This window comes from Notamacropus eugenii, chromosome 3, assembly GCF_028372415.1.
Source record: "Notamacropus eugenii isolate mMacEug1 chromosome 3, mMacEug1.pri_v2, whole genome shotgun sequence".
Taxonomy (NCBI): Eukaryota; Metazoa; Chordata; class Mammalia; order Diprotodontia; family Macropodidae; genus Notamacropus; species Notamacropus eugenii.
In genome coordinates, this window is record NC_092874.1 from 477,276,022 (window position 1) to 477,297,799 (window position 21,778).

The following is a 21,778-nucleotide window of genomic DNA, read 5'->3' on the forward strand; positions in this document are numbered from 1 at the left end:
GTTCATGGCAGCTTCGTATCTGACCTCTGAACACAGGAACCTAAAAACTTAGCAGCGCTCGCTAAGTCTACACCATCCTCGACCCAGAGTCTGTCATATTTATATTTTGACCTCTGCAGCAGAAATCTAAATCTGATATTAGCCAAAGTCTTTTAAATCATCTCTTCATGTCCCAAACGCATCTTTTTCTTTTGAAGACTCCAGTCTCCCCTAACCATTTTCAATAAGTAAATTTCAATCAGCGATCCTCATGCCCATCGGCTTCATGCCCTGGATCTCATTACTCTTTTTGCGGTTTCTTTCTGGTATTAGAATGTGAATTAAAAGTAGGTTTTCTTGTGATATTCAACAGATCTTAGAAAGACAAACAGATGCCAAAGGGAAGACAGTAGACCTCTCTGTAGCATTAGTTTCAAGTCCATGAATAATAGCCTCAGCAAACGATGACTATCACCCCTTTTGACACTTACTGAATACTTTCTCTAGACACCCCACACTGCTTTTCTTCCATTACACGGGCAAAACTGGTTTGGTCAATGACTTAGCTCCAAGTATTTTCTAGTCCTTCTTCCCTTCTTCCTCTAGGTGGTATAGTGGATAGAGGGCTGGACTTGGTGTTTGAGAAACCCTGGATCCAAACCCTGATGATAATGGTTATATCATGTGAAAGACAGCACATCCAAGGACTTGCCTCATGCAGTTAGTAAGAAGTTCAGATGATACGGTATTTATAAAGCATTTGAGAATGTGAGAGCACCATATAAACATCAATCCCTGTCATTGTAACTACTTCTATCATTGAAATGTCTCATTTTTCTCACCGTTTTTTTAAATGGGGTACAGTGGGAAACAGAGTCAAATCACTATCCTGATATTATCCTATTAGACATAATTTTCTGGGGACAACTGCATCAGTGGAATGAATGATAACTCTTGTAATTGAATGAAACCCCTGAAATGTAAACCTACATCTATAGGTTCATTGAAAGCATCTTTGGGATGGCTCCAATAACACATGGGGGATCAGGATGAGGGACAACTTCTCTTCTTCCTATAAGAGTTTATTGCTGTGAGGGTCTCTATATTTTCAAAGTATTTTTTTCCACATAGCTTGGAGATCATAAGTATTCAGCATGGAGGAATATATTATTGATGGCATTCTTATATTTTTATGAGACATTGCTATGTCCAGGTGATTATCTGTAACAATGACTGAGCAGTAGAATAGTTTATTGGTTGAATTTTCAAGAATGTATGGATTCCAGATTGAATTTTGAGGATATATGGATTTGTCATCTATTATTGTATGAAAGATAGCAATCTTCTGATGTGTAATTCTGAAACAGCAGATCACTTCTCTTTAGGTATTTGGTAGGTGCTAAATTTTCAGAACCTTCTATGATCAATTGCCCAGTTTCTACTGTTTCTTATACAACATACGTTGGTCAAAAAGTGTGAGCTCCCTAAAAAAAACTATCTGCGACTTCTGTTGGTAATGACCTACTTGTCACAACTTCTACTATTTCTGCAATCCATATGATTCAGTCATTTATTTAACACTTTGGGGTCCATTTTGGTGGTTAATTTTACGTGGCTATTGCCCAAAGAGGAACTTTTAATTCTGTCTTTGCATCTTAGTCATTTTAGAGGCTCCTTTCATAGATAAACCACATGACAAATCCAGTGGTTTGTACCTAACATCAGCTACTTCATTGCTTAATGGAGTGATTGCATATTGTTTCAAGAGCATTTCTAGGCATTTTTAACCTGCTTCTCATGCACTCTGAGAATGCCTATTATTCCTTTTCCTCTTTTTTTCATGAAGTTTTAATCCTTCCATGATCTAGTGTTCATGAATCTAAAGCTGCATGGATTTCAGAGTTAATCATATGCACTCCCCCCCAATTTTATAGATAATGAAACTGAGGCCCAGAGAGGTTCAGCAACTTTCCTAAGGTTGAGCATGTAGTTGTAAGTGGGATGTGAACCCAAGTTCTCTGATTTAAAGTCACTGTTCTTCCTGTTATACCATTTTATCATCACCATCATCACCATTTCCACTCTGCATATAAGGCACAGGTCAGGATTCTTTTCTCTGTTTTCAAACCATTTTTGTAATTATATTTTTACCTTAAAGCATTCCTTTTTTTTCAAGTAACGTTGCATTGGTTCTTATAACCTGGGGAGGAGAGGCATTACTTATAGTTCCTCTACCTTTTCTTCTAGGAAATATAGCAATCTGAACTTTATGCACACATAGCTGTTTGTTAGCCAAGGTAGAAAATAAATTTTTTAAAAAGTACACTCCATACAGAAAATGCTTTGTGCCATTGTATTGGCTGAGTCTTTAAATTCTTAGTCATCTACTGCTCTCCTTGAGAACTCTTGTAGCCATCAAGGGGGTTGAACTATTGGGACAAATGACTCATTTGCCTCATTTTGTTATAACCTACTGGAACTTTCTAAGGAAGACTATACTGAGAGGGAGTGACCTTCCAATTTGGTTTTCCTTGTTATTTTTCTTTTCCTCCCAATGAGGATCACGTTCTAGTGTGATGATTACCAATTTCCCACCAAATGCCAAATCGAGATCAAACCTAGATCTGTCCATTGTCCATTTGGAGCTTTTCCTCCTTCATCACTTTTTTTCTACTCTTTCCTCCACATGTGCAAATAAGCTGTATTCTTCTGCAGTCAAAGTTGGGTACAAGCTCAATATTTGCCACTGAGTTCATAACTCCCTGCATAGAAACTAATAAATTTGAAAAATAAAGGAAACCAACTCCCTTTGGCTGCTAACATTAAATTCTAGATAATCATTTGGCAAAGTCCCAAATCATGACTGATGAAGTAATACAGAACAGTGCCGAGTGATGCAAAGCGACCCTTTCAACCCCAGAAAATTCCTGACAATAATCATTACCAGCTTTAATTAACTCCTACACAAAAGCAGGGCTCCTCTGTCTCTAGGCAGCAAACCTCAATGTGCAGACACTCTGATGAGAAACAAAGAACAAATTTAAAGCCAGCCATCTCTGGTGCATGAAATAATGAGCACCAGGGCAAGTCTAATGGTGTGCTCTTTTCTTTAAGCTTTAAGAGTTGCAAAGATGGAGACAATGAATAAAGCAGAAAGATGGCTCCAAGTGACCTCTACATGGCAGACCACCTGGTTGGTGTCTGGCTCGATGTCTTTCTATAAACCACAGAGGAGGAAATTTTTCCCACCAAGAAGCAATATCTCTAATGATTTTTTTTCAAATTTTCCTCCATGATTTCCTGAAGTTTCCTCACTTAACTATCTCACAATCCACAGTGGAAGCCAGCTTCTAGCTGTACAGATTGCCCCTGCCTTCCATCTGCCTTCGATCATATATATTCATTAAATTCTTATCTATAACAGATTTCCCCTCCCCCTCCCCCTTGCTTGAATAGGAAGGCAGTACACCAAAAAGGGTTTCTCCTAGTGAAATGAATAAACCTAGAATGTTTTGTCTTCTACTTAATATACATTAACTTTTTTAATCCAAAGCCTGTTTCTGCTATGTTGGAAGGTGATACAATACTAGCCTTAATCCCATAAGCAAGCACCTCCCAGAAGACTCATAAGGCCTGATTTTCTCAGAAGCAGGAATCATCTGCCACTTATTTATAGTCTATTAAATCTAAAGATAATGGGAGAAGTGGAGGGGGGGACTTGGCATATCAGATATCAATGCCTATTACTGGCTGCCCGCCTGGCCCTCATAAATCTCCAGGGTCATTTTCCAAAATCTTTTCCTCTTCAGGTAGGTGTGAGCCAAAAGGGGGGGGGGGGGATGAAATTCACTAGCAGTGTTTCCTTTTCTATGAAGTATAAGAAGTGGAAAGTGCTGGAAATAGAAATGTCTCCAGTTGTGAAATTTTCCACTTAAAGACATAGAAAAAGTTTGCATCTCACATCATTCATAAGGAGTGTCTAACCTCAAAGATGTTGCCTTGGGACATTGACAAACATGATGGCAATGCAGAGGAGGAGCTCAGAGAGTATCACAAAAGATGACCAGAGAAGATGAGAATAATAGAGCATGGACATTACAGGAGAAATATGGCCCTGACCCTAGGAAGAACTGAAGAGCTACCCACCTGAGAGTCAAATGGAGGAAATCAGGTAACCCTTTAACCTCCTCTGGACTGAATCCAACATCAAACTGGAGTTTTGTCATTTAGAAGTTTATGACAGCTTCCAGAGGCTAAGCTTGGAGTTATGGCTTCAGAAAAAAAGGTCATTTTTTTTTTCAAAAAAGAATAAATTATATAGGAGGAGGAGGATGGTGGAAAGTGAATCGTTGATTAAAATGAGCATATGTGACCACAGAGGGAAAGGGTGTTGAAAATATCTTCAGGATGATAAATAAAAAGAAAAACACCATACCACTAGGGGATGCTAAGACAGAAAGAAGAAATAGGAGGGTAGCATATAGTGGAAAGAAGGCTAGATTTGGAGTCAGAGGGCCTGAGTTCAAGCCCTGGGTCTGATACTACTTGTGTGACCTTAGACAAGTCATTCAACCTGGGTGGGTCTCTCTTTCCTCATTTGTTATATTTAGCAGTTGGTCTCATTAGCCTCCCTACAGTTATCTTTCTACTATTCTCAGAAAGTTGAATTTGGCATCAGAAGACCTGGGATCCAATATTAACCTTCTTTTTACTAGCAGTGTGACCTCGGACACTTAATTTAAACTTTCTGGGCCTCCAGTTTCCTCATTCATAAAAAGTTTGTGTGACTAAATGCTTTGTAAAGTTCCTTACATCATGAAATCAATCAGCGAGCTACTCTGTGCTCTAATTGAGTTCAATTCAATAAAGATTTATTAAGTGTCTACTCTAGCCAGAAGTATGCCTATGTGTAGTATGCCTGAGTTGTATGCTTAGATTCTAGGGATACAAAGACAAAAAAAACCCTAATCCCTGCCCTAAAAAGATTAGAGTCTGTCTTAGAAAACACTTAATCAATGAATCAACAAGTGTTTTCTACTTCTCCATTTCCATTTACACAAAAAGCATCTACTCTGTGCCAAGATCTAAGGATACAATGACAAATGAAGAGACCCCTGACCTCGAGGGCCTTACATTATATTAGGGAGGAAATGATGCATACATAGGTAAATATACAAAGTATATAGAGAAATTCTCCAATGTATAGCACAGGTCTGAAAGGAAGGGGAGGCAGTGGGCACTAGATCAGGGTCTGAGGCCATTATGGAAGGGCAAGAAAAGGTAGAGTAGGGGCAGTAGAGGGATACGGTTGACATGGATGGGTATGAAGAATCAATCACTCACTGTGTATTGGGCCCAGGAAACAAAAAAACGGGAAACTCAAGGAGTTTCCAGTCTAATGAGAAAGGCGTGCAAATAACTACACCCAAAGGAGCTACATACAGGATAAACTGGGAGTAGCCTCAGAAGGAAGGCACTGGCATTAAGATGGATTGGGAAAGACTTCTTGAAGAAGGTGAGACTTCACCTGTACCTTGAAAAAAAGGCAAGGAAGCAAGGAGGGAGATGGGGAGGGAGATGGTTCCAGGGATGGGGGACAGTCAATATAAACATTCAGCATTAGGACAAGGAGCATCATATCTGCAGAAGAGCACAGAAGCTAGTGTCACTGAATCCCAGGACACATAGAGGCAGGAAAGGAGTGTAATGTATAAGAAGATTGGAAAGGTGGGAAAGAACTAACTGATAGAGGGGGTTTTATATTTTATTCTAGGGCAACAGGGAGATACTGGAATTGCTTGACCAGGAATGTCAGATTTGTGCTTTAGGAAGAGTGAATTGATAGTAGAGTAGGGCATGGACTGGAAGGGCAAGAGAATAAAGAGAGATGAGCCAGTAACCTATTACAGTAGACCAGAGGTGAGATGATGAAGCCCTAAGCCAAGGTGGTGACAGGCAGAGGACATAAGGGCACATAGAGGGCAGCTAATCAAGAAGTTTAAATGGACAGGCCTTGGAAAGAGACAGTGAAGAGTGAAGAATGACAGCCAGGGTTATGAGCCCGGATGGCGATACCCTCCACGGTAATAAAGGGATCAAGGGAAACCTAATGAGTTTGGTTTTGGACATGTAGAGCTTAAGATGTCCAAGAGACATCCAATTTGAGAAGGTCAGTTTGAATGTGAGACTAGAGATCAGGAGAGAGGTTAGAGTTAGACAAATAAATCTAGATAGAAATGGCAGTTTAATCCACGGAGCTTATAAATTCACTAAGTGAAAGATATGGGGCAGCTAGGTGACTCGATGGATAGAGTGCCGGCCAGGAGTCAGGAAGACTGGTATTCACATCCAGCTTCAGAAACTTACCAACAGTCTGACCCCAGGAAATCTCTTAATCCTCTTTACCTCAGTTTCCTCATCTATAAAATGAGCTAGAGAAGTAAATGGAAAGAACATTCCAGTATCTTTACTAAAAAAACAAACAAGCAAAAAAACCTGAATGAATTCACAAAGAGTGGGATAAAACTGAAACAACCAAACAACATCAATGAGCAACACACAGAGAAGAGAGAAGAGTCCAAAAGAGCACCTTCGGGGGCTTCTCTAGTTAACAGCTATGACCTGGGTAAAGATCCAGCTAAGCAGATAGAGTGGTCAGACAGAACAGGAGAGAACCAGGAGAGGTTAGGGTCACAAAAACCTAGAAGGAAGAGAGCAGCAAGGAGAAAAGAGTGATCAAACATCAAAGGCTTCAGAGAGGTCAAGAACGATGAGGACTGGGAAGAGATCATTAGATTGGCAATCAAGAGATAATTAGCAACTTTGGAGAGAGCAGTTTCAATTGAATGTAGAGGTTGAAAGTCAGACTACAAAAAGATAAGAGGTGAGTGAGAGGAAAAGAAGTGGAGGAATCCATTGTAAACAGGCTTCTCATGGGATTTAGCTTCACAAGGAAGAATAGAGAAGAAGAAGTCTAGTAGGGATGGTTAGAACAAGGGATGGCTTTTGGAGGATGGGAGAGACAGAGGCATGTTTGCATGCAGTTGAAGAGCAGCCAGTGGACAGGGTAAGGCTGAAGTGAGAGAGTGGGGATGATAGAAGGAACAATCTTCTAGAGGAGATGGAAAGGAATGAAGTCACTTCTCTACGGAGGGTATCTTTACATAAGGCACAGATAGAAGAAAATGTGGCAGATGATATCCTAGTGATGTGAGATCAAGAAACGGAGAAGACAGAGCCCTTGGCAAATGGTCTAATTTGTTCAGTGAAATATGAGACAAGATTCTCAACTGAGAGAGTAGAGGCCAGGGAAACCAGGGGAGGTTTGAGGAAGGCTGAAGGGATTTGCAAGAGTCATCTACTGTGGTGAGTGGGATATTAAGGGAGGTGTAAATGGATTGACTTGTGGCATTAAGGGCCCAGTTGAAATTTGTAGTGCACCCACTCAGCAGGCAATGGTGATCAGAGAAAACAGTTTTGGCTGGGCAGCCTAGGACAGGGATTGTGAGTGGGACCAAAAGGCAGGGGAGATAGAAAATGTTCTCTTGATTATTAATCCTTGAGAATAAGGTGAACTTCAGGTTGGGAAAGAGGCAAAGGAAGGACAAGTACATTTGCAGGACCAGGGCAGACGTCTAGCTCCTGGACCTACCCAGCAACCAGGGCTGGGGTTGGTAGAATCCTGGGGTCAGGCTTGTTAGAGAAGGGTGAGGGTTGTTTAAGATACATGCCCTAAGCTGGATGAGCCTTGGCAGGTGCCATATTGTAGCTATAGAAAAGAAAAGAATATTTTTGTTTGTTTCTCAGATGGATTAGAAAGAGTCTGCTGAGCCCTTTGATCCAACAAAGCACAGATATCAGGTGATATCTGATTTTGAGCCACAGCTCCTGGTTAGCCCCACGTCCCCCAACAGAAGTGAGCAGTGTGTGAGGAAGCCACTGCCAGGATTAATGTAGAGTAGAAATCTTTCTTGATCTCTTCCCACCCCTCATCCCCAACTACCCCTCCCCTCCCCTATTGACCCCTTAGCTTTGAGTTGGGATTTATTTACTCTCTAGGTATGACTGCCACAATCGAATATAAATTCCATGAAGTCAAGGACTGCTTTGCTCTATCCCTGCCCAGTATATAGTAGTCACTTAGAAATATCTATTCGATGAATAAAGTATTGGAAGTAAATGAAAAGAGAGCCAAAGGAAAAAAGACAAACAATGAGAATAGGAAAAGAAATTGGGGACCACCAATTCTGAGTTGGCACCAGCGGTGTGTACAGCCCAGCCCCATTTAAGACTGTTAAGGAGCTCAGGAAGACTGTTTAAAGTGATAGTGTAGAAATTAAATATGCTTAGCTTAACATGACCCTCTCCTCTTGACTGAAAGCTAATGAAATCTGTCTCTTTGACTGTCATTCTGCAGCTCTAAGAAAGCTGAATGGATAGATCCCATGATAGGATTTAAATGACTGTTCTCAGCTTCTCTGACATAAATTTGCAGGGTAACTGACTCTTGGCAGTTAAGCTTCTCTGCTTGCCAGAGATATCTCAGAGCATCACCTGCTAGAACCCAGACCTGGAATGTAGACTCACCTTTAGATTTTTTCAAAGTCTGGGTTCATTGTCAATCAATCAATCAACACTGATTAAGAACCTTCTATGTACCAGGCCCTGTGCTAAGCTCTTGGCTGAACTTAATTGACATTTCCATTTTTTTTTAAGTCAGTACTGATGATGCTGCTGGTGTCTTATGTGTGTAAAAAAAATAAAGGTAGAATGGACCTGCGATTTAATTAGTATGGGGAACTATTGACTGAGGAAAGTCCCCAGACCAAGGCACTCTTAGCATATTCTAGGTTACTTGGGGAGCTGCCTAGAAAGCCTAGATGTGAAGAGACTTGCTCAGGTTCATCCAGGCTGGATGTGTCAGAGAAGGGGACCTGAATGAACCCAGGCCTTCTCAGCTTCCAGGGAATCTCTCTAACCCCTGTGCTGTACTGTCTCTAAAAAGCGGTCTGTATTTGATTTGAATTTGTTCCAAATAAGAGAAACAAGGGCTGGATCCCTTATGTGGAATTACATGCTACCTGAACTTTATTCCAAATGCACTTATGAGATTGAATATTGTCTTTACCTTCAGAATTAGAGCTTACGAAATCTTTGACTGGTTCTCCAACTCCAGACAGCTTCAGGTTTACTGACATGAGCGCTGTGAGGAAAATGGATGGGCCTGGAGTCAGGAGGAATCTGGCCCCCGACCCCATCATTTACCAGTCAGAGGACAAAGGCAAGGTGCTAAAGCCCTTGGAGCCTCACAATCCTCAGTCGTAAAATCATCACAATAAAAATCAATAATAACTAGGACTTATGTAGCATTTTAAGGTTGGCTTTACAACCTTGGGAGGCAGGTGCTTATTATATCACCATTTTACAGATAAGGAAACTGAGGAAAGGAGAGATTAGGTGACTTACCAGGGTCACAGAGCCAGTGAGTGTCTGAGATGGAATTTGAACTTAGGTCTTCCTGACTCCAAGGTCAGACCCTTACCCATTGAGTCACCTAGCTGCCTGCTTCGCAGTGTTGTCATGAAAATCTGGTATGATCCTATGTGTAGAGGGCTTTGTAAACCTTGCTGTATCATGTAAATCTTATCTTTTGGCACATACAAGCAGATAAACAAAAGGATAAATTTCAGTGCTAAAAATGAACGAGGAACCTCATCTATTAATTTGCTTTACCCAGTGCCCTCCACACTCCTTGTGAAGATTGGCATGGAATTTAACCCAATGGGATGGTTAGAAACACAAATGTCTTGGGACTACTTTTTATGCCCCGAAAATATTTGCCATATTCAGCTGATCCTATGCCAGCACCAGAGATCAAAATTTTCAACAGATCTCAGAGGCTGGCTTACCCTAGCTCCTCACTGGAGAGATGAGAAAACAGGTTTTGAGCAGTTCCGTTACTTGCCCAAGGCCACACAAGCAGCAAATGATGCAAGGAGGACCTGATCCCAGGTCCTGTGACTCTGAAGGAGTCACACTGCCTTCTCTCTGGGCACACCACAGCCACCCTAATCATTTCACTTCCTCAGGGGCGCTATGTTATGGACAGTTACCACACTCTACCTGACTCTGTCTTCTCTCAACACCTCCCATCTGGACTTCCAAAATCTTCACTGAGTCAGGGCAGTAGATTGGCTTGAGAGCTGGCCTCAAAATAGGACTATCGGGGTACTGACTGTGAGCTCCTCCAGGGCAGTAACTGGATTTCCTTTTCTTTTTTCTTTTTCTTTTTTTTTTTTTTGCCTTTTGTGTCTCCCCAGGCTTAACACAGTATCTGGCACACAGAAAGTGCTTCATAAATGCTAGTTGAATTATTGGCTCTCTGTGACCCACCGTGGCCATTTCTTGGCCCTGGGAATGTCACTTATGCTCCAGGTAGCTCTCTAAATCTCTAAAGTGCAAGAAGGTGCCAAACTGCCTCAGTGGAGGGAGTTTACTTGACCAGGAGTTCCCTGTACTGAGAAAATCACAGCTCATGGTTCTGTTCCTTTGGATTCTATCTATTATATTTCATGGTTTACAAGATTTGCCCACATGATGTCATCATGTGAAGCATCTAGCATGGGTATGATCCCCTGTGAGGAAGGTACCACAAGGATTATTATCCCCATTGTATAGATGGGGAAACTCAGGCTATGAAACCTGGAGTGGCTTGTTCACCGTGCTGTCAGAACTGAATAGCTCCCTTGTTCCTGAGCCCTAATGACCACATCACCGTCCTGTTCAAAAATCAACATGGCTCCTTATTGCTTCTAGCATAAGACACACATTCCTTAGATGACACAGAATGGCACAGAATCACTGATTTGGAAGGGTCCTCTAAAGTCATCTGGTCCAGCACATATGTGAAGAAGAAGTGTCTTCTGTTCTATTAAATAAGTGGTCATCCAGCCTCAACTTGGAGATCTCCTGGGAGATTCTCTGGAAGAAGCCATTACACTGTTGGATACCTCCCCTGGTGAAGAGGCCTTTCTTAGCATCAAAATGAGGGTCCTCCCTTCCACCCACTGAACCTCATTCAGTCCTCTGTGGATAGGGAGAACAAGTTTCCATCTTCTTTCATGTGGAAGACTCACAAATACTTTTTTAAAAAAACCACTCAGTCCCACCTCCAGATCCTCTCTTCTCCAAGATAAACGTCTCCAACATCCATAAAAATCTTCATGTGACAACTTCTTAAAACCCTGCATCATGTGGATGCTGACCAGCTTATCCAACTGTTTCCTACAAAGGGTCACTGATAATGGAACAGACTTCTCCAGGGATGATGTGCTCTAACAAGGACAGATACCAGTGGAGTCATCTGTCCTCATTCTAGACTATGAACATCTCATTACAACCAAAGACTTTCTTAATTCTCTTGGCCACCAGGATACACATATGACTTATATGGAGCTTTCGATCCATTAGAATCCCCAGATTTTTATTCCAGGTATATGGATGTATTTTATTTGTGAATCCCAATATTTTAATCCAACTGCAAAGGTTTGTATCTATCCCCATACAGTTTTGTTGCATCATATTTGACTTAACTTTCTAGGCTGTAAAAATGTATTTGGGGGAAGATTCTATCACCATTAACAACTGCACCAACATTAATAGCTAACACTCCTGTTGCACTTTAAGTTTTGCAAAGCCCTCATTTAAGCATGCAAGGTGGTTGATTTTATTGTCCTCATTTTACAGATGAGAAAACTGAGGCTGAGAGAGGGCTAGTGATTTTACCAGGGTCACACAATTAGGAAATGTTTGAAGTGGGACTTAAACTCAGACCTTCCTGAGTTCAGACCCAATACTCCAATAACAGCACCACTGATTTACTTCAAATATGCTAGCCATACTCAGCTAGCTGTGTATGCTCTAAAAATCTGAGTAGCTTTGCATCTACAGCTTCATCCAAATCTATTTTTTAAGTCTCAAATGTTTACCTCTAATATATGAGTGAAAACAGGTTCAGGTTTTCTGACATCTGAATGCCAGGCAATGAAGCATTCTCTTGTATTGCTGTTTTATTTTGGTTTCAAACACAGAAAAGTAGGCTCTTCATTTTGATGATCTATCCCAGCACACATGCACTGAAAAACAACAACGTACCACTGGGAAAATTTCCTGAGACACTTACACTGTAAGAGGAGAATTACAGAAATTCATAGCACCATAAATTGGCATCATTTTACAATGAAAAGCCATGGTACATAAATCACCACTATGGATATTTTCTGTAAAGCCCACCACGAAAATTTAAGTAGAAAAGAATATACAATCCAACCACATCATAGTATCATCATCGCTGATCCTTTTCCAGGACAAAGAAGGAATCAGCAAATATTTGAAAAACATTGCACCCTCTAAGTCCCAGGGTTGTCTGCAGCTGAGGCTGATCACTGCTCTTCCTTCCTCCCTCCATCCATCCCTCCCTTTTTTCTTCATTCCTTTTTCTTCTCTCCCTTCTTTCCTTCCTTGTTCCAGCTTCCCTTCCTTATTTTCTTCCCTCCTTCCCTCTCTTTTCTTCCCTCCCTTCTTCCTTCTTTCCCTGCTTTTCTCCTTCCCTCATTCCTTCCTTTTTTCTTTCTTTCCTTCCTTCCTCCCCTTTTTGCTTTCTCCCCTCCCTCCTTTCTCCCTTCCAAATAAAACCTGTAAGATAGCAAATTCCCTTTCTGAGCCACCTTCCCATTTCTGCTTGGGCAAATAATGATCAGAGATTAAAAACTTAAAGAAACCTCATGGAATTCAGCTTCTTCTCATTTTACAAATGAAGAAATGAAGGGACAGAGAGGTTAGTGACTTGCCCAAAAGCTTTGAGTCCAACTCTCTTATTTACAGAAAACAAAACAGAACCATGGAGAGATTAAGGTAAATGCCCAAAACACATAGGATCACCAAAAAATAAACACTTCTTGAAATGCAAGGATCATTATATATATATATTTTAATTTCATTTAATTTATTTAATATATATATATTAAATAGAGACAGTACATTCACAGATCCCAGGTCTTGAAACCTTGGTCTACAGATATATTAAGGATCTAGAAATATGCTAATGGAGATTTAGTCAAGATATTTGTGACCTTAGTAATGTCTGTACTCCCTGCAGGAGGTAAATCTCAAGCCAGCCATCCTTAGCCTGAATGCCTTGGCTCTGAAATTTCCTGAGCACCTTTCTCTAGCTCAGGACATCTTAATCATGTTGGTATCATGGAACCCTTTAGAAGCAGTGTAGCGAAACACATGGTCCACTTTTTAGCTTCGCTATTGTTTCCTCTAATAATTGATGAAAAATGCTAAACAATAGTTCGATGTTGGTGATAATAAAGATGCAATTTTTTCCTATCCAGGTTCTCAGATCCCCTGAAATCCTTCCACAGACATTTTGTAGTCCATGGATCCCTCCCATTAAGAACTTATTTCTCAATCCTTTGACATTTGATAAGTTCCCACTGAACATGTGTATCATCCACTAGCCTTTATGACATGATTGTTGGGATTGGAAGCTCAATTCCGTGTGGACGGTCTCAGGCGGGTAAAAGTGGGACTTCTAAATCTTAGAGTCTTACGAGGCCCTCCATGAACAGCGGGGATTCGAGAAGGTCAGACTGAGCTAGCTCGGCTAGCTCAGCTAGCTCGGGTATTTCCGCCTCTCCCCAGGAGATACGTGATGGGTGGAGTCTCCCTGCCCTTGAGATTGTCCCGGATTGGAGCACACCTAGTTACCTAACAGCACGGTATTGAGATGCAAACTGTGCGGCTGAAGGTTAAGTAGGATTGAGGAAGCCTGAAAGCTCTCTTAGCACGTGTGGAGCCAAGAGGACAGTAGGCTCCACTTCTTTTCTTTCCTCTCTCCCCTCCCCCTCTCTCCCCGCTTGTACTTCTACTTCCAACCCCTTAAGATCTTAACCTCCTTAGGAAATCTCCCCCTCTTCCTCCTAAGGAAGACCCCCTGCACTTGTAACCTAGACCCTGAAATAAAGCTCAACCCTTGTTCTACTCTGGAACGTCCTTTCTCTCATATGTGCATCCGGTTTTGGCCAACCGAAGACCTCGGAGGTGAGGTAAGAAAGACTCGGGTAGCCCACACAGGCCTCTAGGCCTGGCACATGATGGTGCTACATTCTTTTCTAAAGAGATATTTTATTCCACTTTCTTACATGCTTTTTGTGGGTGATAGTGCTTCCAAATTATGCCTACCATGACACTCCATCACCTTCAGAGTAGTTAAAATCACTCCTAGAGATAATTTCTCCAAAGCCACCCATGAAATACAAGGGAAATGGAATAGGCTATCTAGTAGCAGATGTACTTTGTGAGCCTCTTCCAGTTTAACAAGGTGATCGCCACTCTTAATTCTTCATGGTGCTTCATGGTAGTCCATGAGTCATAGACATGTCAAGTATGTCTGTAATGCAATGTAAGTAATGTCATTCATTCACAAGAAATGAGGCATTGGAGAGTAGGACTTTGCCAATATAGAAATTGAAACACAATAGAAATAGACATTCTAGGACTCTCCTCCATAAGCACAGGGTAAAATTTTTTCTTTCTCCTCACTGCCAGGAAGTAAAAGAAGCAGAGGGATTGGCCAAGAAGCACATGACTCTTGTATGAACAATCAATTCTAGTTCATGAGCTCATGGTTCCTTGGTCTATTAGAAGATGCTCCATCATTACCAGAAGCAGGCTCATCAAATATCAAATTCCTACACATGGTTGGATAGGAAGCAAGCAGAAAATAGCTGCATATGCTCTAAGGATCAGGAAAGGAAACACACACACACACACACACACACACACACACACACACACACATGCACACACTCCTGGTGTAACCCCTGATTCTCCCCCATTGATCAATACCACCTTATATGTTAAAGAAAACAAAAATAGATTCAAGACCAGTTTTTATGATCCCAGACCAAAAGGCCCTTCCTCTATCACCATGCTAATTCCATAGTATTTCACAAGGATCAAGTATCCTCTGGGAAACTAGAAAAATAATTGGGATCATTTCTAGTAGAGACAACAGTATGGATCTTTCAGATCTTAGGCTGAGTATAAAGGATCACAGTGAGGGAATATTTTCTTCTAAAGGTTTTTTCACAGATACAAAAAGAGCCTCAGAACCACACGGGTGGGCAAGCACCCACTGAGCCTACTCTGAATCTGTTTCAATTGCTTTCCATCCTTGGATAAGCCAACCAAGGTAGGCCATCCTCCCAACCCAAATGTACCTATACACTCCCATGAGACTCCATTTTCCTTAGAATACAAGAACACAGAGCATCTACTTTATGCAAATGATTGAAGCTCTGTTACTGCTGAGACACATAAAACTCATATAAGATCCAGTACAGAAGAGAGCCCATGCACTACAGGAGGGAACAAGCATAAAGTTAAGAGCACTTCATAAATTACCTTGGTGAAGAATCACTGAGTTCAATCCTACTATAATCTTTTCCAGCACTCTAAAAACTCTAGAGATGCTTTAGGTTAAAAAGGGATTGGATCACAACTCCCGCGGAAGTCCATGACACTGGTTAGCTCCAGGCAAACAGCTTCCAGCAAGGGCAGCAGCTGGAGAAAATATGCTTGCAGCCACAAGGCATGCATGACTTTTCTCAACCTGCCACACATCTGCACCTTTGATCCTCCTTGACCTCACAATTGTGATGGCCAGGTCTTCCTAACAATTAATGATCTGTGTGGTGGGATTTTGAGCAGATGCAGGTGTATTTATATCCATCTCACTGCCAAGAAGATACTTCTGTTGGAATATATACAAAACTTGGAATACAGATGCATAGATTATTATGACAGTATGACAAGATTAGGGGTGGAGTAGTAGTATGTCAGGGGTAGTAGAGTGCTGGGTGATTAACAGTCATGGGTCTCCTGGATCCAGATTGTTTACCGGATGCACAGATTGTTAAACTCTGGGGTTCTTTTTTCTACAAGGTCACTCATTCCCTGGCTTATACTTCTAATGAAATAACATGTCCCTTCTTCTCCAGGGCTTTTATTTAAGTTTCATACACTCAAAGCCATATGTGTTTTTAAATAACAGCTTAATCTAATCTTAATAAAAGTCTAGTAAAACAAAGCAAAAGACATTTTGTTATAGAAAGCAATATTCTGTTTACTTTGTATGTCTTTGTAGCCTCTCCCCACTCCCCCCCCCCAACGGAATATAAGCTCTTTAAGGGCAGAAAGAAATCATTTTTCATCTTTCTATCCCCAGTACCTTGGACAGTGCCTCACACATAGTAACCCTTTATAACATTGGCTTGAACAGAATCAACCATTGTCATGATCTGTAATATACTTTTATTGTTTGGTATTTGACCCTGGGGAGGGGGGAATATGTGTGTGTATGTATGTATGTATGTATGTATGTATGTATGCATGCATGTATGCATGTCTGTATGTGTATGTATGTATACATATGTATACACATGTATGTGTGGGTGTTTATGTACTTATACATGTGCATACACATGTGTGCATGTATGCATACACTTGTATACATATGTGTGCTTGTGTATGCATTTATGCACCTGTGCATATATACATGTGTGTACATGTACATATGGATGCACACATGTGAGCATGAATGCATGTGCACGTGTGTATGTGTATGTATGTATATGTATACATACATGTGTGTGCGTATGCAGACATGTTTATATACGTGTGTATGTGTGTACATGCATGTGCACATGCGTGTGCAAGTGTGCGTATGTTTACACACATGTGTGGTATGCATTGTATACATATGTGTGTATATATGTACGTGTGCATTTGTATGTATGTGTGTATGCATATGTGTGTACGTATGCATATGTATATGCACCTGTGTATGTGTATGTATGTATGTATACATATGTATATACACCCGTGTATGTGTACTTGTGTATGTACGCATATATATGTATATACACCTGTGTGTGCATGTACATATGCATATGTATGCACACGTGTGTGTATGTGTATGTATATGCATATGTATACACACGGGCATTTATGTGTGTGTACGTATGTATACACACATGTGTATGTGTATATATGTACATATACATATGTATACACGTGTGTGTGTGTCCTTTGATGGAAAAATCCAGAATTCCTCATAATAATTTCACTTTTGTCAAAAGCATGACATTCCCAGTCATTCTCAAAATTTCACTCTCCCTCAACTCTTTCAGCCCACACCTGATCAGCTGTAGTTTGTACCTCCACAATATCTTTACACACACACACACCCTTTTCTCTACTTATGCAGCTATTTACCCTATTTTAGACCCTTGTTACTTCTGTCATAGACCACTACGATGGTGTCTTCATCCACCTTGCTGAATCCAGCCACTCCCTTCTCAAATCTTTCACAAAGCCACCACATTTACATCTTTAGGGCACCTGTCTACCTATGCTCAAGAAATGTCGGTGGCTTCTAGGACAGGAGTTCATAATCTTTTCCATATTATACAGTCCTTTGAAGTCTGTGGCCCCCTTTTCAGAATAATATTTTTTAATACTCAAAATAGATAAGATTAGAAAGAAAAATAATTTTGTTTTACTCTAGTCATCTGAATTTTTTTTTAATTTCATGGGTCTAAGGTTAAGAACCCCTAATCTAAGATAAAATGCCATCTCCTCTATTTGTCATTTGAAGATTTTCATAACTGGGTTTCAGCATAACTTTCTAAAATGACACTATTATTCTCCTTCACACAGGCTACATTCCAATCATCTGATCAATGTGTTGTTTTCCATACACTATACTTTGTCTCCCAAAGTCATGTATTTGCAGAGCCAATCCCCCAAGCCTTCAGTATTTTCCTTTTCCAGTTATAGTTCTTGGGATCCTTACCTCCCATAGAGCCTCAGCTCAAATGGTGCCTCCTACTGTTATTCCAGTACCTTTTCTGATTCCCCCACATATCTCAGTGGTAGTGATTTGATAGTGATCAATACAATCATTGCAGTTTGTTTCTTGAGTTTATGCTTATGGAATCTTATCATCATCATTATTTTCTCTTTTTTGTAGTTTTCTAAAATCCATAGACTTATATAAGATTTTGGAGAATTTTTTTAAATTTCTGTTACATGTTTTATTTTTTTCTTTTTCTATGATTTTTTTCCTGAGGATTCGTTGTTCTTACTGTTATTTTGCTTTTGAAAGCATGGATCTAAATTCTCTTGTGGCCCCTCTCTCTGACCTTGCTAGAGGTCTACTAGACTGTACTTTTAGTTCAATGATTACTATCTACGGAAAATAAATCTTTAAGAGATCATCTCACAGTTTTCAGTATTATATTACTGTCGATTAGGACTTAGCTTAATGAATAATCAGCTTTCCTAATTGAAATGAAAACAAATTTAATTAAAACATTTCAAATATAGAATTATCACTTAGAGGGCATAATAATAATAATATCAAATAGCATGTAAAAAGTAAATATCACTGTCCTTTTTTATAGAGGAAATAGAGGCTCAGCTTACATGATTCCCAAAGCGAGTTGATAGGCAGGCTGCATTAGACCTCTTGCCCACTAGCACAGTGTCTGGTCCATAGCAGTCACATGAAAAGTGCTCATTCATTGATTTACTTCCAAACTACTACCTATTATGTTAGCACTTCTTATTTTCTCATCTCTGAATATTGCATGGTTATATTTTTGCATACCATATGAAATTATTATTGCTGATGTCATCATCATTATAATAATAGTTCTGTTTATTGAATTAACTTTGACATTTCTAAGAATATTTATTTTCAATTATCTTTGGAAAAAAAGTACTTCAAATTATTTCCCAGTCATTTCCCACTAATGAAAAATCATATTATAAAAGATATTATAACAAAATATCAAAGGTTATTCATTAAGTTAGAAATATTTTAAAAGGATGCTAAAAATAAAAAATGCATTTTTCAAAAAAGATAAAGTTAGATTATCATCAGGAATAGAGGGATGGTAGAATCTTAGTGAAAAAACAGCAAAATAATTTTGTTGAAAGAAAACAATGTATTGTTATATTAATTGATGAAAAGAACTTTATAAAATGTAATATTTATTATTATAAAAAATGCTAGAAGCATAGGATGAAAGAATTATGCCTTAATATGAGAAAAATATAATAAAAAAGCAAAATCTAGGATTACTTGTAACAAGGAAGCACAAGAAGCTTTCCTTCTATGATCACGTGTTGTGCAAGGATTTCTGCTATCATTATGACTATTTGATATGATTTTGAAATGTTTGATAAAACAGTAATTCAAGGAAAAGAAATTAAAGGCATACACAAAGAGGCAGTAATATCTTGATGTGTGGATACTATAACGTTCTACTTAGAATATCTAAGAAAATAAGAAGAAACAGAGATGACTGGCAAATTAGCTGAATACAAATTAAATCCATAGGTCATCAGAACTTCTAGAGAAACAGAAAATAAGAAAATAAATCCAGGGAAAATATAATTTAAAATTACAACAAAATGCATTTAATATCTATAGTATAACAAAATAGATGGCTTACATAAACATAATAAGGCTTTATTTAAGTAAATAAATCAATATTTAAATAATTAATAGGTATTTCTATGTTCATGAATGCTATATACTAATGACATATATGTGATATATGTGGATGATGAAAATATTATGCAAATTAATCGGAAGATTTAACTTTGTACCGATCAAAATGCCAACGAAAAAATTTATAAACAAAATAAAAATAAAATCCACAGAGTGCATGCTCTCTCTCATAACTGCGAGATTGCTATGTAGTCTTCTGCAACAGTGAGCATTAATTTGACTGTATTAGCTGAGTCTGTATGCTGTAAATAATCTCTCTTGCTTCTGTGCATAATTGCATATGCCAGACAGTACATGGACTGTGTGAATCATGGGACAGAAAATGGTTGTGATGTGGTTTCATTTTGTGACAGCAGTGACCATAAATGGGTGCTTCTGTGGACACTAAAGTGAACCGGGACATCTGAACTTGGTCATATAAAACCAGACTGAGTTGGTTCCCCCACATTTAGTCAATTCTCAGTCAGAGCAGGAATAGATTTTGTGTCATATGCCCGAAGTATATTGCTTCTTTTTATTGTGCTTTTAATTCTATTACTTTTAAGAAAAACCATCATTCCAAGGAAACATGAAAAAAGTGGTGACTCTTAAAGAGTACACTTCAATGACTGTTAAACATATTATAACAATTGTTGGTGTATGGAAGTCAAGTATTTCAAAGCTCAAGCCCATAATGCAAAAGAATCAGCCACACTAAAGCACAATCAAGTATGGTCAAAAAAATAAAGCAATACCAGGAACTAACAACTATTTTCACGAAATGGCCTAGCTATTTTTCAGAAAGCAAGCCAAGTCTTTTGGAGGAAACTGGAAGCCTGAGATGTTGTTATTGGTTCCTCTGTGGTACAACGTAGACTTCTTACGGAGAGAATAATATTGAGATAACCTGAGATAGGGGAAAAGCTAACCATTTCTTGTTAAAGAAACAAAAGAAGCTTGTCTGGAGCAAGACTATAAAAAGACTGGAATGGTAACACTTGGAAAAGGGTCATTTTGAAATAATGACACATTTTTCTGCTCATGGCTATACTAAAACCATTGTCAAAAAGAGTCTATAGTCTAGATGAGAAATGAAAATCTTCACTGGAAAGTAAAATATTAACCCAAAAGCGTTTTGAGTACTTTTGTGTTTCCAATAAGACCAGATGTCTTGTTTCTGATAAGAAAATTACTAACGCAGTGAAATACATTGCTATGCTGAGAAATAGAATTGTTGCAGAATTACAGAAGTTCCCAAACTGAGATGGAATTCCATAACATGACCTTGCACTATGTCACATTTAGCAGAAAGTTATCCTAGAGATAGAGATAAGCACATTTTGATGGCTTGGAAACTCACCTGATTAAAATATCATTGAAAACTTATGGGCCATAATCAAGGATAGACTTGAAAAAGTAAACTTTTCATCAATGGTGTGTTTAATATCCCAACATGATAAAACTGTGCCTCTACAATGAAAAATCAATGTATGTGTCAAAAATGTGGCATGGTCAATGTAAAGTCACATAAAACAAATGATCGCACTAAAAAGAGGGCATAATCAGGGGTGTGCTGGGGCCAGTTGATACTAGCTCATAAGAGTCAATTATTAAATTTTCAGTGTGAACATTTAAACCTCAGAAATCAGCAAATGCTACAAAAACAGAGATTAATATATTGCTTTGTTGGTTTTTCAACATAAGAAAGTGATGGAGAAAATGAAATGATGCAGATTAGACTGAAAAGTTTCTTGTGAGTTTTTTGAGGGAGAATTGTTGAATATATATCAGCACACTTCTGCTTATAATGAATATTCAAAGTGTTATTAAATGTAAAACAAAACTTGTAGATTTCTTGTATTTCAATAAATTTGATTGCTTTTGCTTTGTCTTGAGTGATTTTCCTGAGAAGGCAGCTATATTTTTTATTTACTTGTGCATATGCAAACTTATTCATGAAAGATAGTTGCTATCTGTATTTATGAATAAATTAGGAAAATGGAATTTGAAATGTGTTGTCCTTTGAATTTGAAAATAAAGTGAATGACCAATCCATGCAAGCTTTGTTGTCGCTGTCGTTGTTTCTAGTGGTCCACATCTTTGCACCTCCCTCTTTGTTCCTTATAGCCACTCCTGGGCAGGGGTGGCACCAGATCACTGTCATGGATAGGA

At 39.2% G+C, this 21,778-nt stretch overlaps 1 protein-coding gene across 2 annotated transcripts in view; it reads right to left on the minus strand.

Annotated features, from left to right (window-relative positions):
* CACNA2D3 (calcium voltage-gated channel auxiliary subunit alpha2delta 3) overlaps window positions 1-21,778 on the minus strand; it is a 1,103,218-nt gene that overhangs the window by 759,785 nt on the left and 321,655 nt on the right. The gene's annotated exons all lie outside the window — the stretch shown is intronic.